Genomic DNA, 15,870 nt, shown 5'->3' with positions numbered 1-15,870 from the left:
AACTCATAACTACCCAACCACTAAAACCTATTCCATTAAGCTACTATTTGTTAAGCTAAAAGCTATAGATCTCTTTACTACAGATCGGCCAAAATTGACCCTTTGGAAAGGTTAAACCTGGTCATGTCCTTCTCCTACTAAAGCCTTGTATGTTTTCTAAGTACTCAGAGAATAAAACCCACACTCCCTCTCTCCTGACCAGGGTAAAGATGGTTCCACATGATCTGGCCCCTTCCTACCTCTGAGTCCTTACATTTTTTGCTTTGGGCTCTTGCTGTTTTTCTAGCCAACCAAGCTTGTTCCTGCCCCTGACAGCATTTGCTGTTTTCTGTCTGGTGTATTCTTTCCCCAAATCTTTCCATGTCTCTGCACAAAATGCCACCTCTTAGAAAGGCATTCAGTGGTCCCTGTCTAATTGTATGTTTTATTTCCTCACCTTATTATTATTCACTATCTGAAATTAGATGTTTCATTTACTTGTTTATTGTTTTTCATTCCTAGGAGTATGTGAGTTTCAAATTCCCTCCGTATTTTTGCTGTAGCCCAAGGCTCTAAAATAATGCCTGACATATAGTAAGTACTCAATTAATTTTGTTAAATGAATGAATGAATGAATGAATTCATCTCCTGAAGCAAAAGCTGAGTTCTGGTTGCAATCATAAAAAAACAACAACAACATTTCTTTTGTCTGGAAAATAGATTATACCTTGGAGGGTTAGGGAGATGAAAAAGAATGACTGGGTAACATGTTGTCACTTTAAGAAAGCACAAGATTGATCAAGGAACAGAACAGCCCAGCCTGTAAGAATAAGGCAGCGAAAGATGAAATGGAAACACAGAATCGAAAGGGTTGAAAATGTGTGGTTATATTCTCACTGGCTGGGTTAAACTTCATGACCTCAAAATGGTATTGGTAAAAACGAATTTTGGCCAAAGTTAGCTGATGACAAATTTGGCCATGGGGTCACAAGGCAGACATAATTTTAATGTAAACAACCTTCCCTAGTGAGGGCAGTATCTTATTTGTGAGTGTGGATCCAATGAAATATTTTAAAAGGCTGCAGAAATTTTGGCCAGACACAGAACTATACAAGCATCTATCTAAGCTCAAACCACTGCAGAATTCAGAATGACTTCTGAGTGTCAATTTGTAAACTCTTAGCTCTAGGGAATTTTAGGAGATGACAAATCAATTCCCATTCAGCTACTCATCCCAAGGTTAAGGTATCTCTGCAGCGTGATCTCTGAGATGCAGATGTAGTTTGAAATTTAACAGTTATTGTTTTGGGTCAGAAGTATAATCTAATGAAGTGTGCAGTTATATCCTATGGTGAGCACCTGAATGTTAATCTGCTGGGATTAAGGTGGAGGATCTCATCTAACCTTGTCATTTATATTGAATTTAACAATCCCAGTGAACACATTTTGAGTAGCCCACCTCATATGGATGCTATCTATTTCAATTTTCATTCTTATTCCTAATAGCTTAATACAGCTGAGTAACTCCCAGGGCTTTGGTACAAATCATCAGTGTTGCTTCCTGCTGTCAGTTATGGGCTGGTGCAGGACATGGCTAGAAATTTACCTTCATACAACACTCTCTATTTATACTGGGGATCCTTATTCCAGAGGTGATTGAGAAACCCAACAGTTAATTCTTCCCTGAGGGTCTCCTTGCACAAGCTCACAGAAGGCATTGGCAGATGTAGGATGTGTGAGAGATAGGAACTAGAAACATCTGTTTTCTTTCTTAATTAGAGCTAAACTGCTTTGAGGAGTAGTTTAACGTTGTTAGGGTAACTATGTAGGAGTTTCCGGTTTCCATATTTGGCAGAGCACATCAGGTAAGGCGTAATTCAATCATTGTTCATTCTTGTTTCTACCACTGTCTCCAGGGCCTAGGCACATGGTAGGCACTTAATTACAGCTTCAGTTAATGAAGTCAAATCCTGGAAAATGGGCTCCAATCAGAATTTCAGAGGTCAAATTCCAAGAGAAGTGTCGAGGTTAAGAAGCTGAAGATTAAATAATGCAACAACACATATTTGATCCCCAAAGGGCCACATACCTGTTCCTCTTGGAGCTGGGGGAACTATATCTCACCCCAAACCCTCTTTTGAGGTTATCCTGCTCTCTGGTAGGCAGAAAGAAACATTGCATCAGACTGGAAAGAAGAAACAAGAATTTTAAAAAATAAGGGAGAGGCTTAGGAACTGCCAGGACATGTTTAAATGTCCCAACATCCAAATCATAGGGGTACCAGAAGGAGAAGAGGAAGACCAAGAAATTGAAAACTTATTTGAACAAATAATGAAGAAGAACTTCCCTAATCTGGCATAGGAAATGGACTTTCAGGAAGTCCAGGAAGCTCAGAGAGTCCTAAAGAAGTTGGACCCAAGGAGGAACACACTGAGGCACATTATAATTACATTAGCCAACATTAAAGATAAGGAGAGAATCTTAAAAGCGGCAAGAGAAAAGGACACAGTTACCAACAAAGGAGTGCCCATAAGACTGTCAGCTGATTTCTCAAAAGAAACTTTGCAGGCAAAAAGGGACTGGAAAGAAGTATGTGAAGTCATGAAAGGCAAGGACCTACATCCAAGATTACTATATCCAGCAAAGCTATCATTTAGAATGGAAGGGCAGATAAAGTGCTTCTCAGATAAGGTCAAGTTAAAGGAGTTCACCATCACCAAACCATTATTATGTAAAATGTTAAAGGGACTTCTCTAAGAAAAAGAAGATAAAAAAATAGGAACAGTAAAATGATAAAAAAACTCACAGCTGTTAACAACCTAAAACAACAAACTAAGCAAACCACTAGAACAGGAACAGAATCACAGAAATGGAGATCACATGGAGGATTATCAGCAGGGAAGTGGGTGGAGAGAGAGGGGGGAAAGGTACAGAGAATAAGTAGCATAAATGGTAGGTCAAAATTACATAGGGTGAGGTTTAGAATAGTGCAGAAAAAGTAGAAGCCAAAGAACTTATATATATGACCCATGGACATGAACTAAAGGGGGGGGGAGGGGGTGTGCAGGGCAGAGGGGGAGTAAAGGGGGAAAATGGGACAACTGTAATAGCATAATCAATAAAATATATTTTAAAAACATTATCTCCTTATCTTTAATCTTTGCTAATGTAATTATAATGTGCTTCAGTGTGTCCCTCCGTGGGTCCAACTTCTTTGGGACTCTCTGAGCTTCCTGGACTTCCTGGAAGTCTATTTCCTTTGCCAGATTGAGGAAGTTCTCCTTCATTGTTTATTCAAATAAGTTTCCAATTTCTTGGTCTTCCTCTTCTCCTTCTGGTACCTGTATTATTCAGATGTTGTAACGTTTAAAGATGTCCTGGAGATTCCGAAGCCTCTCCTCATTTTTTTTGAATTCTTGTTTCTTCATTCCATTCTGATGCAATGTTTCTTTCTGCCTACTCGTCCACACTGTTGATTTGAGTCCTGGTTTCCTTCCCGTCACTGTTGGTTTCCTGTACATTTTCCTTTGTTTCACTTAGCATAGCCTTCATTTTTTCATCTAATTTGTGACCATATTCAATCAATTCTGTGAGCATCCTGATTACCAGTGTTTCGAACTGTGCATCTGATAGGTTGGCTATCTGTTTGTTGTTTAGTTGTATTTTTTCTGGAGCTTCGATCTGTTCTTTCATTTTAGCCATTTGTTTTGTTTGTCTGGTCATAACTGTTGCATAGTAAGGGGTGGAGCCTTAGGAGTTCACCAGGGTGGGGCAACCCATGCTGTTGCATTGTGACACTGTATGTGGGGCAGGGGTTCCAGAGGGAACAATGCTGCTTGCTCCAGTCTCTGCTGGTTTTTAGTCACTTCCCCCATTTCCACAAGCAAATAAGGGCCCTTCTGCTGCTGATTCTCAGGTGGATGGGTGTGTGTACATTGTAGGACCCTGTGGGTCTCTCCAATGAACTCTCCCCTGAGGCTTCGAGTTTATCTCACTGCTTTATCAACCCCCACAGGTGTTTTCAGTCAGAGGTTTGAGGCTCTATCTCCCCATGCTGGAACCCTGGGTTTCTCGTTCTGTCTCACTCCCTAGTTGCTTCTCCTGGTTTATCTGCACATGAATGTGGTACCCGCCCAGTCTTCATGCCACTGCCTTGCCGGGTCTGCCATCCGCCGCCTTGCCACAAGTCCTCTCCACCCCGGCAGCCCAACTCTGCTCATCCTACCAGTCTGTATGAATGCTTTTTCTTTAATTCCTTGGTTGTGAGACTTCCACACAGTTCAATTTTCTGTCAGTTCTGGCTGTTTTTTGTTTTTAAATTTGTTGTTGTCCTTCTTTTGGTTGTGGGAGGAAGCACAGTGTGTCTACCTACACCTCCATCTTCGCTGGAAGTCCTGGATTTCTTCTTCTTAAGACTCAGGCAGCAGACAGGGAAAATACTAATACATCAACTCCTTTATTTTAATCAAGTAGACATTTAATAAATTATAAAATTCATCTGGCTGTTTCTCCTGACCAGCACAAAGTTGTAGACTGATTTGCAATATTGAGCTAAAACAAATTTGCTACCTCTACAATGCATATTAGCAAGTAAATTTATTATTCCACCTGTCAAGATTAAATAATCACAGACAACCTGAGGAATTATCTCCTACACACATTTCACCTGTCTTAAGACTAACATTTTTTTCATGTGAGTTCTGCAGAGACAGTCCTAGTCCTAAGCTGGAGCAATAGGACTGATTGGCAAGGTGCATTTCTTTGTTCATGAAATCACCCATCACCATGTGGCATGAATGACCACTCTAACATTCATTTAACAAATACGTGTTGCATTACTCCTCCATGCTAGGCACTGTTTTAGGATAAAGCGATAAACAAAAAATATTTTTAAAATCTCTTTATTGGGGGATCTTACAGCCTGGCTAGCAAGATCTTTTTTATTATTCAGTCTATCAATGTCCTTGGTATATTGAGTAATAACAAAGAAGAAATTAAATAAATAAAGCAGTAAATGAAAGTGAGAATTATTGGGGAATAAGGCAGGCAGTTACAGTTTTATATATGGTGGTGGCCATGGAAGGCCAAACAGAGGGAAGCATGTAAATATAGACTTCAAGGAAGTAGAGAATGAGCCATGCAGATATCTAAGGGAAGAGCAATAGGGTGGAGGAGTTAGGAAGTTCAAAGGTCCTGGGGGAGGAACAAGCTTGGTGAGTTTGAGAAACAGAGAGAGGGGTGTGTGGCTGAAGAAGAAAGAGTGAGTTATAGAGTAATATAGATGAGGATAGAGTGGCAGTTCAGGGTCAGACCACGTAGGGCTTTGAAAATTATCAAAGGGAGTTTAAGTTTATCTTTGGCTGAGGTGGGAGGGAGGAGGTTACATGAGAGGGCTTACAGTTTAACAGGTTAACTCTGGCTCCTGTGTGTCTATTGAACACTTAGGGAGCATATACTTGAGTATCAGGCTTGAAACCAGGTATTGGGAACCCAAAGTTGAACAAGATCTGGTCCCTCCTTTCAGTTCACAGACTGCAGTAGCTATTTTTATAGGTTGCTATGAAAATGAGTAAATGTCTCATTTAATTCAGTCTATGGGCAAGGACCATGGGTTATAAGTGAGGCTGTAATTTTATTCCACTGCTGAGTGCCTCTACCATTCCTATATATTATCACCTTGTGTTTTTTTGGTGGCAAACACATTTTTCACAGTCTTATCCATTACTTTCCCTAATCTGACCAATAACTCGTTTGTTAGTGCTGAACCAGGACTGGTATATATATTCAACTAAAATTGTACCATAACAAGATACATTTAATCAGATCTCCAAAATTCACTTTCTCTCTAAAGAAAAATGCATATTATCCAAAGGAGACTTACCACTTTCTTGAGAAGAGAGCACGTAAAAAGAGCAAAAATCACTTCCTTTCCCCTTTCCCCTACAAATTGTCATTTAAATCATTGTACACAAGGCCTGAGGCATAATAAATGTTCTCAGGCCAATCTGGGGGTAAAGTATCTCGCACAAGAGCCAAAAAACAGCCTCTCTAATACCTTCCAGGACATGATGTCACTTCTTATTGTTGCTGTGTCTATATAGTTTGTAAATTCCCTTCCACCAAAAGGAGAAAAGGAGGGAGGTTCACACATGATATATTAATCAGACTTGGTTTTATAACAAGCTAGCATAATGTCTCAGTGGCACACAAAAATCAGCATTACCTCTTGTTCAAGTTTTGGTAGATCAGTTGGTGTCATCTTATTCAGGCTGTGGGTTGGGTTCACATCTGGAGAATGGGGCACATTCTTGTCATCAGAAGCTCCCAGAGTTAATGAGTTGAATGTGACCCCAAAAATGACATATGCATGCCCTAACCCCTTGGGCCTATCAATGTGAACTTATTTAGAAAAAGGGTCTTTGCTGATATAATTAAGGAGTTTGAGGTGAGGTCATGATTTGCAATCCAGAAGGGGCTTACGTCCAGTGACCAAAAGTCCTTATAATTATGAAACAGAAGAGGAGAAGACAGGTAGAGGAGAAGGACATGTGCAGGGTGATGCAGCTTCAAGTCAAGGAACACCTGGGGCCATAAGACTGGAGAGGCAGAAATGATTCTTCCTTAGAGACTGGAGAGGGAGGCCAGCCTTGCCAATACCTTGATTTCAGACTTCTGGCCTCTAGAACAGGGAAACAAAAAATTCTTTTATTTTAAGCCACTAATTTTGTGGTAATTTGTTACAGCAACCACAAAAAAATAATTATACACTGATAACTAGAAGCATACAGAATCTTACAGTATAGGCTTAGAATTCACATATTGTCACATCTATCCCCCTTACATCAGCCAAAGCAAGTCACCAGATCAAACGCAAATTCACAGGACTTGGAAATACACCATTCCCATGGAGGTCAGAGAGAAGTGAAAGGAGGTGATTTATTGCTGAATAATAATCTAATCTACCACCCTTTATTTTTTGTTGTTGTTGCTTTGCTAGCATTTGCACACTGGAATGCAGAGTTACAATACTTCTAAATCCAGAATTTCAAGAGACAACTCAGCACTTACCCATGGATTACCAGACAGAGAAAAATGTGTTCCAGGATAAAAAAGGACTACAAATTACTCATAGAAAATACAGTGGATATGAGATAGGTCCTCAAGGAGGAGTTGGTAGAGATCTCTAAGCCTCCCATCATTATGCAGGTTTCCAACACTGTAGATAGAAAAGATATGCCATGTAAATGCATCTCTTTATTGTTACCTATAGAGTTTGCACTAAAACCTGATGCTCCTCTGGTCCAGGTGAGCTAGATTGAGATATGAAGAGGGGTCTGCTTTTTACCTCTTTGCTTTCACCACGTCTTTTTTAGAATGAGTCTTGGACCACTTTTATCAGAATTTCTTAGTGTGCTTATGACAAATACAGATTCTTGGATCTCACCTCTTATCCACTGTGTCAGAATCTCAGAATTTCAGTACACGTTTCAGGGAATTTTGATCCCCAGAAAACTGTAAGCAGCACTGTTGCTTCTCCACTTATATGAAATTGCACCCTTGGCCACCACCCATCCGCAGTTGTGAACAGTCCTCTTCCCTCGGGCGACATGGGAGAATCGTCCTGAGCCATCATGGTAGGAAATTTCTTTGAACCTTAGTGCTTTCTTTCTAAGGTTCATAAATATTTTGTCTTCTATTCCACAATACATTTGATCTAATGAAGATGAATATTATCCCCTGGTCTTTTAGTTCAATTAACAATTCTTTGCTATATTGAGTCACAACTTTGTGCCTCTCTTCCCGGGCCATTCCTGAAAGGCCTCCTTTGTTTTCACTTTGATAAATGAAGATGGGGTGGGAGACGGAAGGGATTTATCACACTATCTTTTCTACAGAAATCTAGATATGTTTGTCCTGAAAGTATTTGGCATTCACAACTCTAGTCAACCTTTTTGTGAGATTTCAGGTGAAAAGACTTTTGTCTAAAGCAGGGGTATCAAACCCATGGCCCATGGGCTGCATGCAGCCCAGGATGGCTATGAATGTGGCCCAACACAAAATTGTAAATTCGCTTAAAACCTTTTATTTCCTCATCATTATTCATTAGTGTTTGTGTATTTAATGTGTGGCCCAAGACAACTCTTCTTCCAATATAGTCCAGAGATGCCAAAATATTGGACACCCTTGTCTAAAGCTTACATCATAGTAGATATATGATTTGTTTCTTTAATAGAAACAATAAAAGTGGCAACAACTAACCTTTTTTTGAGCACTTGCCACATGCCAGGCCCTAGGCTAAACTTCGTATCTGCCTTATCTCATCTTACTCTTTTTACAGCCCTGAGGATTGCATATCATTATTGCCCCCATTTTGCAGCTGAGAAACCTGGGCCTCTCAGAGGTTATATATTCAATAGCTGACCCTAATTCAATAATTTCAGATCTCATTCTCTCAGGCCACATCCTCATTTTGCTCAGCCTTCCCAGGATTCCCCTTGCTGAGGGCCAAGATAGAATTACCCGGCTTATTGTCAGACCATGAAGATCACCTGAAATAACTTCCTGGGAAGAGGAGATTCTGGAGACATAATAAGAGTCATCACCTTTGCCCTTGGGCATCCCACTGCTTTATTTTACCTATACATTACTTACCTGAGCATTGTCCACACATTATTTATATCTTCATTACATTGACACACACTTGTGTCCCTGGAGTCCAGTGGGAGATAACAGTATATAACATGGATATAAAACATAGATATATAACATGGTGGTAAAACAATGGGGGAAATTAAGTAGGATGAGGAAAGTGATATACATCAACTATAATTTAAAAAATTTAAAAATATGAAAATACTTTTAAAAAGAGAGTGGTGGAGTTGAAGATGTTATTTTAAATAAGGAGTAAAGGAAGGACTCCTGATAAAGGCACATTTGAGCAGAGATGTGAACGAAGTAGGGAGGGAGCCATCAGAATAACCAGGGGCAAAGTTTCTACCCTGAGGAAACAGCCAGTGCAAAGAGAAACAAAGAGATCAGTGTGGAGATCTCCAGTGGAGCCATCAGTGAGAGAGAGAGATATAGCAGGTGCAGTCTGGGGAGATGGAGAAGGTGGGGAGATGGGGAAGGTGAGGACTGGAGGACTGGTCACACAGGGTCCTGTATAGACCATGGCAGGGAGTCTAGGTTTCATTCTATGATGGACAGCAGGGAGTATAGAGCAGAGAGAGACATGCTTTAGTAAACCTTGGACAAGACCACTGAGGTTGCAGTACAGAGAAGAAATGACAGAGTGCTGATGAAAACAGAATCCAGGAAGAACAGGGAGTTAAAATTTTTGTGTCTCTTCAGCATCTGTGCTCACCTCAGATAAAAGCTTTTGAATACTTGCAAAATACATAGGATTACCAAGGAAACAGATCTATGAAATGAAGTCAACCAAGTTACCAGTCAAATTAAGTTACCATTACCAACAATGATGGTAACCAATGAAATTATCATCAGGGAATATACGTCTCTTTATGAAGACATTAAATACCTGAATCTAGTGGTGATCCACTATAATTTCAACTATGTGATGAACATAAAGATTATTTCAAGATATTTTCAACATCTGTAGTGTGTGAAGAGTTCTATGACTTATAACAAGCCACAGATTCTACTTGAAGTGCTGTGGTTTGCTATATATAGACATAGTTAAAGGAAATGCTCAAGTTCAATTAAAGGTTAGTAAACATGAAGATGTATATTTTTTCATTAAAGTTTATGGATCCCCCTTTCACCCCTGAATTCTATGCATTGACCCAGGTTAAGAATCCATTAATTAGGCTTCTATTGCATTATTCCAGGTAGATGATGAAAGCCTAAATTATGGTCAGTTTAATGGGATTAGGGGCACAATGAGAAAAACTCAAGTAATTCTAATGCAATGCAGCTACTTTTTAAAACCAAAATCCCAAGCCATCTTTAAATTAATGAACTAGGCCTTTGCTCTAAAAAGACAGAAAAGAAAACCCATATATATGTATATGTACATATAGTCTAGTGAGCTAACTAAGCACTGGGGTAATATCTTGATCTTCCCCCTATCTCCACAGTGCTTAGAACAGCTGTGAAACTGATTTGAAGTAGAATTTAGACCTTGCTTCCAGTCCTGGTCATGTAACTTTTTTTTTGTCATGTAACTTTTTTAAAAAAGTTGTTTTCCCCTCCAATAAAATGGAAGTAGTTGAGTACATCCTTAGAGAATACTAGTACATAGGTAGCAACAAAGGTTAATTATGAGGGGTGCTGCAATTGATTAGTGCTGTCTGTCATGACCATGATCAATGCATTTTCACTAGCCTAATGACAGGGATTTTAAGATGTTGAGAAAGGGGGATGTTAGGAGATGCTGCTTAAAGAGAATTTAGGGGGGTAGATCTGACTCTGACACATGACAATGATCCTTATAAATGTGCAAAGGGTGGTATGAGAGTGAGCTTGCTCAGGATTTTATTTGTGCATTCACCTTATCTTAAATCTTATATACAACATTTTGTATCATTCTCCTTTATAACAAATTATCTTGTTTTTATTTTGAGAAAAAGTATGCTTATTCCAATTTCTTTGTCTCCAAACATTGTGTGCCTGGGAATTTAAATGTGACTGTGGAGAGGGCAATTTTCTTTGCTCTCTATAGAGACATTGGTGATTTTTGTTATGAAATGTCATTCTCATCATCAAGTTTGCACTTGTTATAATTTAAAATTGTCAAATGATCCACACCCAGGTAGAAAAAAGAAGGTCACAATCTATTGAAAAGGATGGTAGACCCTTAAAAATAGCATTGCTACTAGACATTAGTACTGTAGTTTATAAATAATTCATCAATTACATGGCTTTGAATAGTTCTATCAACTCCACTAGAAGAGGTAGCAAATTATTCTTCAACACAATCGTTGGTTTTTATCCATGAAAAATAGTATACATCAATACCATGGCAAATAAGAACTGAAACTACAACCAGGTAATCTGTTAGAAGAGTTTTGTATATCAAAATCTGTTGCATACTTTGTAAAATTATCTCTCATGTCACCACTACATGGAGTCGTTGTCCTTGTTAATTTTATTGATGGGTAGGTTTGTCAGTCAAGTTCAAATGTGGTTCTGAAATTCTGCATCAGACCCAATAAAACAGTATAGCAACCCTGGCCAGTGTGGTTCATTTGGTTGGATCATCATCCCATAATTGAAAGACTGTGGGTTTGATCCCTGGTCTGGGCATGTATGAGCTTTTGTTTGGGTGTACAAGGGAGGAAACCAATTAATGCTACTCTAGCTCATCAATGTTTCTCTCTCTCCCTTCCTCTCTCCCTTTCTTTCTCTCTGAAAACAATGAAAGAATGTCATCAGTTGAGGATTGTAAAAAAATGTTTTATCAAAAGACTAACAAAAACATAGTTGAATCAGAGTGCATAGAAACTTAATTATTAACTCTATGAGAAAAGCATTTCTTTTACCACAGTTGATTGGGTGTATGAATTTGTTTTCTTACCTGGCCATTATAGAAATATATATATAATTACAGATGAGGAGGTAGATAAGACAGGAGAAGGAAGGGCAGACAAAGGGAAAGAAGAGAAGGAAAGATATAGGTAATAGGTTAAATAAATGATGATGACGATGATGATATATAGATAGACATAAATAGATGATAGATAAATGATAGGTAGATGATAAATATTGGATGGAGGAGTGATAAAGCTTGGAGGGAGAATAATGTTCTATATATCAAAAAAACTAGCATTAAGATTCAGGATGCCAAATATCTCAAGAATTCATTTTAGTGACTATTGGTCTCACTTTCTAAACAAGCATGATGAATGAAGTAAAGCAACCTCCTAAAAAATGAGATGAGTAAAAGAGATATTGTCTAAGTCACACTCAAACATCCGCACAGTTAGACACCAAATCAGTGAAAGTGTTTGATATAGGTATCACTGGAAGGTGCTAATTTAGCATGACAGCAGTGAATAAAAAGAAGTTGAAAAGTAACTGGAACTAAAAGTCACTACTTTCTCTCCTAAGTGTCTACCTGTACATAACCATACTACAATTTGAAGTGAAGTTTTGTTGAATCAAAGACAGTGTGAAAAGATGCTCAGCTTCACTAGACACCAGAGAGATGCAAATCAAAACCACAATGAGATACCACTCCACACTGGTCATAATCGCCAACATAAATAAATCAACAAACAACAAATGTTGGAGAGGATGTGGAGAAAAGGAAACGCTAGTGCACTGTTGGTGGCAATGCAGACTGGTGCAGCCACTGTGGAAAACAGTATGGAATTGCCTCAGAAAACTAAAAATGGAACTGCCTTTTGACCCAGCAATTCCACAGCTAGGATTATACCTTAAGAACCCTGAAACACCAATCCAGAAGAACCTGTGCACCCCAATGTTCAGAGCAGCACAATTTACAATAGCCAAGTACTGGAAGCAACCTAAGTGTCCATCAATAAATGAATGGATCAAAAAACAATGGTACATTTACACAATGGAATACTATGCAGCAGAAAGAAAGAATGAGCTCCTGCCCTTTTTGACAGCATGGATAGAACTGGAGAGCATTATGCTAAGTGAAATAAGCCAGGCAGTGACAGACAAATACTATATGATCTCACCTTTAAGTGGAACCTAATCAACAAAACAAACAAGCAAGCAAAATGGAACCAGAGACATTGAAATTAAGAACAACCTGACACAGACCAAGGATAAAGGACATTGAAAGATCCGAGCATAAGAAGAGTGCTTAAGGACAACAAGGTCCCTTGGACCAGAGAGGGGACCAGGGCAGCTGAAGCCCACGGCCCAGGGTCTGCTGCAGGATTCTTGGGAGAGAGCCAGGCTGGGCTGTGTGAGAGGCCGGGTGCTTGTTTGGACCAGGGGGGCTTGAATAGGAAGAATTTCTCAAAAAAAAAAAAGAAAATAGAGGCACTCAGTGGCTATTTAGAGAACTCTCCAGAGCAGCCCGTAGCCTCTTGCGCCCCTACCCCCTCAGCCCCTGGACTGTGAGCACCGGATAAGCAGCCCCAGCACACACCTGAAGCCAGGTTGGCATGCACCCAAATCAGCAGACTGGGCGCCCACAACTGAAACCATGGGTGGGTGTGCACCCTGATCAGCAGCCCAGCTGCCTGGGCGCACAGGACCAAAGCTCCCAGGTGGGTGCGTACCCCAATCAGTGGCCTGGGGCCCACACCTGAAACCCTGGGTGGGCACACACACCAGAAACCTCCGGTGGGTGTGCACCCAGATCAGTGGCTTGGCTGTCTGGGCACACAGACCCAAAGCCAGGGATTGGTGCGCAACCCGATCAACGGACTGGCTTCCCCCAGGGGAACACACCTGAAACACGAGTTCTGAACAACTCCCACCTAGCCCATGCACACAGAGACCTGCAGGGCTTACTTGCTCTCTAGGAAGAAGGCAGAATGCCCAGCAAAGGGGAGCTGTAGGGCTAGGGGATGCTGCAGTCCCTAGAAAGACTTGACCCAGTAGGGGGTTGAACTACCCTGAGGGAGCACTGAGAGCCCATAGCATCTAAGACAGCAAAGAGCAAGAAAGTTGATTGTGAGTTGCCCCTAATTGGTGCAACTCAAGGACAGCACAACTGGTGAACTAAAGGCCTAGTGGGGAGCAGAAGGACCCTGAGGAACTGGACAGGAGGCTGGACAACAGCGAAGAGTGTGGCTCAGGAAGGGAGAAAAGTGAAACCAATCCCTCCAAACACCCTGTCCCATTTCGCAGACAGGAAGACCAGCAGAACTGACCTGACCTTTTTAAAACCAGCAGAAGACTCCCCGCGCAGCGCCCCTAAATTCCATCTTCCTTCTGTCCTTCTTTCTTTTTTTATTCCTTCTTCCTTCCATCCTTCACTTTTTTATCCCTTCTTCTGGCCATCTTTTATATATTGTTTTATTTTAATTTTTGTTAAAATTCCTTCTTCTTATCTCTACTCCGATCTTCTTTTATTCCTTCTTCGTTCCTTCCTTCCATTCCTTTTCTATTCCTTTTTCCTTCCTTCCACTCTCTCTTTTTTCTTCTTCTTTTCGTCTTTCTCCTTTTCCCACAGGTGAGACAATAACACCGGGAGCTCTGAAAATGCCAGAGTTAGAACCTGTTAGACCCATAAACGTCAGCTCAAGACGAGTGAGCTCAGGAGATTAAGAAGATGGCACCACTGAATCCCACTGGCATTCTAACATACAAAGTTCATATTATAAACCCATGGAGTCACAATCGATCAATTTAAGAAGCAGAGGCTAAAAAGAAGAGTATCACAAACAATTGGAAGACAAAGAAACAATCCCCAAATGAAAGGAAAGGAGGAAGCCTCAGAAAGAATGCTAAATGAAATAGAGGCAAGTCAATTATCAGATACTGAGTCCAGAGAAATGGTTATCAAGAAGCTCACTGAGATCACAGAGAACTACCAGAAACTACAGGGAAATTACAATGAACACACTGCAAACATAATCAACATGAAAAAGGAAAGAGAAACCACCAAAAGGACCAAGAAGAAATGAAGAATACAATTTCTGAACTGAAAAAACAGTAGAAGGAATCAAAAGCAGACTTGATGAACCAGAGGATCAGATCAGCGAGTTGGAGGACAAAGTAGAAAAAAAAACACCCAGAAAAAGCAAGAAAAGGAAAAGAGGCTCAGAAAGAATGAAGAGGGATTAAGGGGAATGCAGAACAACATGAAACGTAATAATATCTGTATAAAAGGGATACAAGAAGGAGAAGAAGAGAGCAAGGGATAGAAAACCTGTTTAAAAGAGTAATGATGGAAAATTTCCCTAATCTGATGAGAGAAAAAGGCACACAAATCCAGGAAAAACAGAGTCCAAAGCAAGAGGAACACAAACAGGCCCAATGCAAGACACATCATAATTAAAGTGGCAAAATTCCAAGACAAAGAGAGAATCTTAAAGGCAGCAAGGGAGAAACAGGAAGTAACATACAAGGGAGCCCCAATGAGGTTAGCAACTGACTTCTAAATGGAAACGCTCAAAGCCAGAAGAGAATGGCAAAAAATATTCTAAGTAATAAGAACGAGAGGCCTTCAACCAAGGCTACTTTACTCAGCAAGGCTCTCAATCAGGATAGAAGATCAAATAAAGAGCTCCCCAGACAAAAAAAAAAGGCTAAAAGAATACAGCTCCACCAAACCAGTTCTGCAAGAGATGCTAAAGGGACTGCTTTAAGCAAAAGAAGGAAAAGAGAAAGAGAAAGGAACACGGGTATGAAAGAATGGCAATGAATAACTACCTACCGATAATAACCTTAAACGTAAATGGATTAAATGCTCCAATCAAAAGAAATACAATAGCTGAATGGATAAGAAAACATGACCCACACTTATGCTGCCTACAAGAGACCCACCTCAGGACAGAAGACCTACACAGACTGAAAGTGAAGGGCTGAAGACAAATTTTCCAAGCCATCGGACAGGAAAAAAAAAAAGCAAGAGTAGCAATTCTCATATCAGACAAAATAGACTTCAAAACAAGGTCCATAAAAAGAGACCCAGAAGGTCACTTCATAATACTGAAAGGAAGAATTCACCAAGAAGATATAAACATTGTAAATATATATGCACCCAACATAGGAGCACCCAAATACATAAAGAAAATCTTGGAGGACTTCAAGAAAGATATTGACAGCAACACAATTATACTGGGGACTTTAACACCCCACTATCAAAAATGGACAGGTCTTCCAAACAAAATATCAACAAGGATATTGTGTCACTTAACAATACCCTAGAGGAAATGGACTTAAGTGACATAAATAGAGCTTTTCATCCCAAAGAAGCAAAATACACATTCTTTTCAAGTG

General features: G+C 40.0%; 1 long non-coding RNA gene across 1 annotated transcript; it reads right to left on the bottom strand.

Moving 5' to 3' along the window:
* Positions 1–4,736: 4,736 nt before the first annotated feature.
* LOC123479384 (uncharacterized) lies at positions 4,737–14,100 on the bottom strand. Its single transcript, XR_006654988.3, has 3 exons — positions 13,802–14,100; positions 7,048–7,195; positions 4,737–6,658 (listed from the first exon to the last, which is right to left on the bottom strand). It is a non-coding gene; the product is annotated as an uncharacterized lncRNA (long non-coding RNA).
* Between the last annotated feature and the right edge of the window lie 1,770 nt (positions 14,101–15,870).

The sequence above is a fragment of the Desmodus rotundus genome, chromosome 8, assembly GCF_022682495.2.
Source record: "Desmodus rotundus isolate HL8 chromosome 8, HLdesRot8A.1, whole genome shotgun sequence".
In the NCBI taxonomy this organism is placed as follows: domain Eukaryota; kingdom Metazoa; phylum Chordata; class Mammalia; order Chiroptera; family Phyllostomidae; genus Desmodus; species Desmodus rotundus.
Note: the sequence above shows the minus strand (reverse complement) of the source record. Positions and strands in the feature narration are given on the sequence as shown.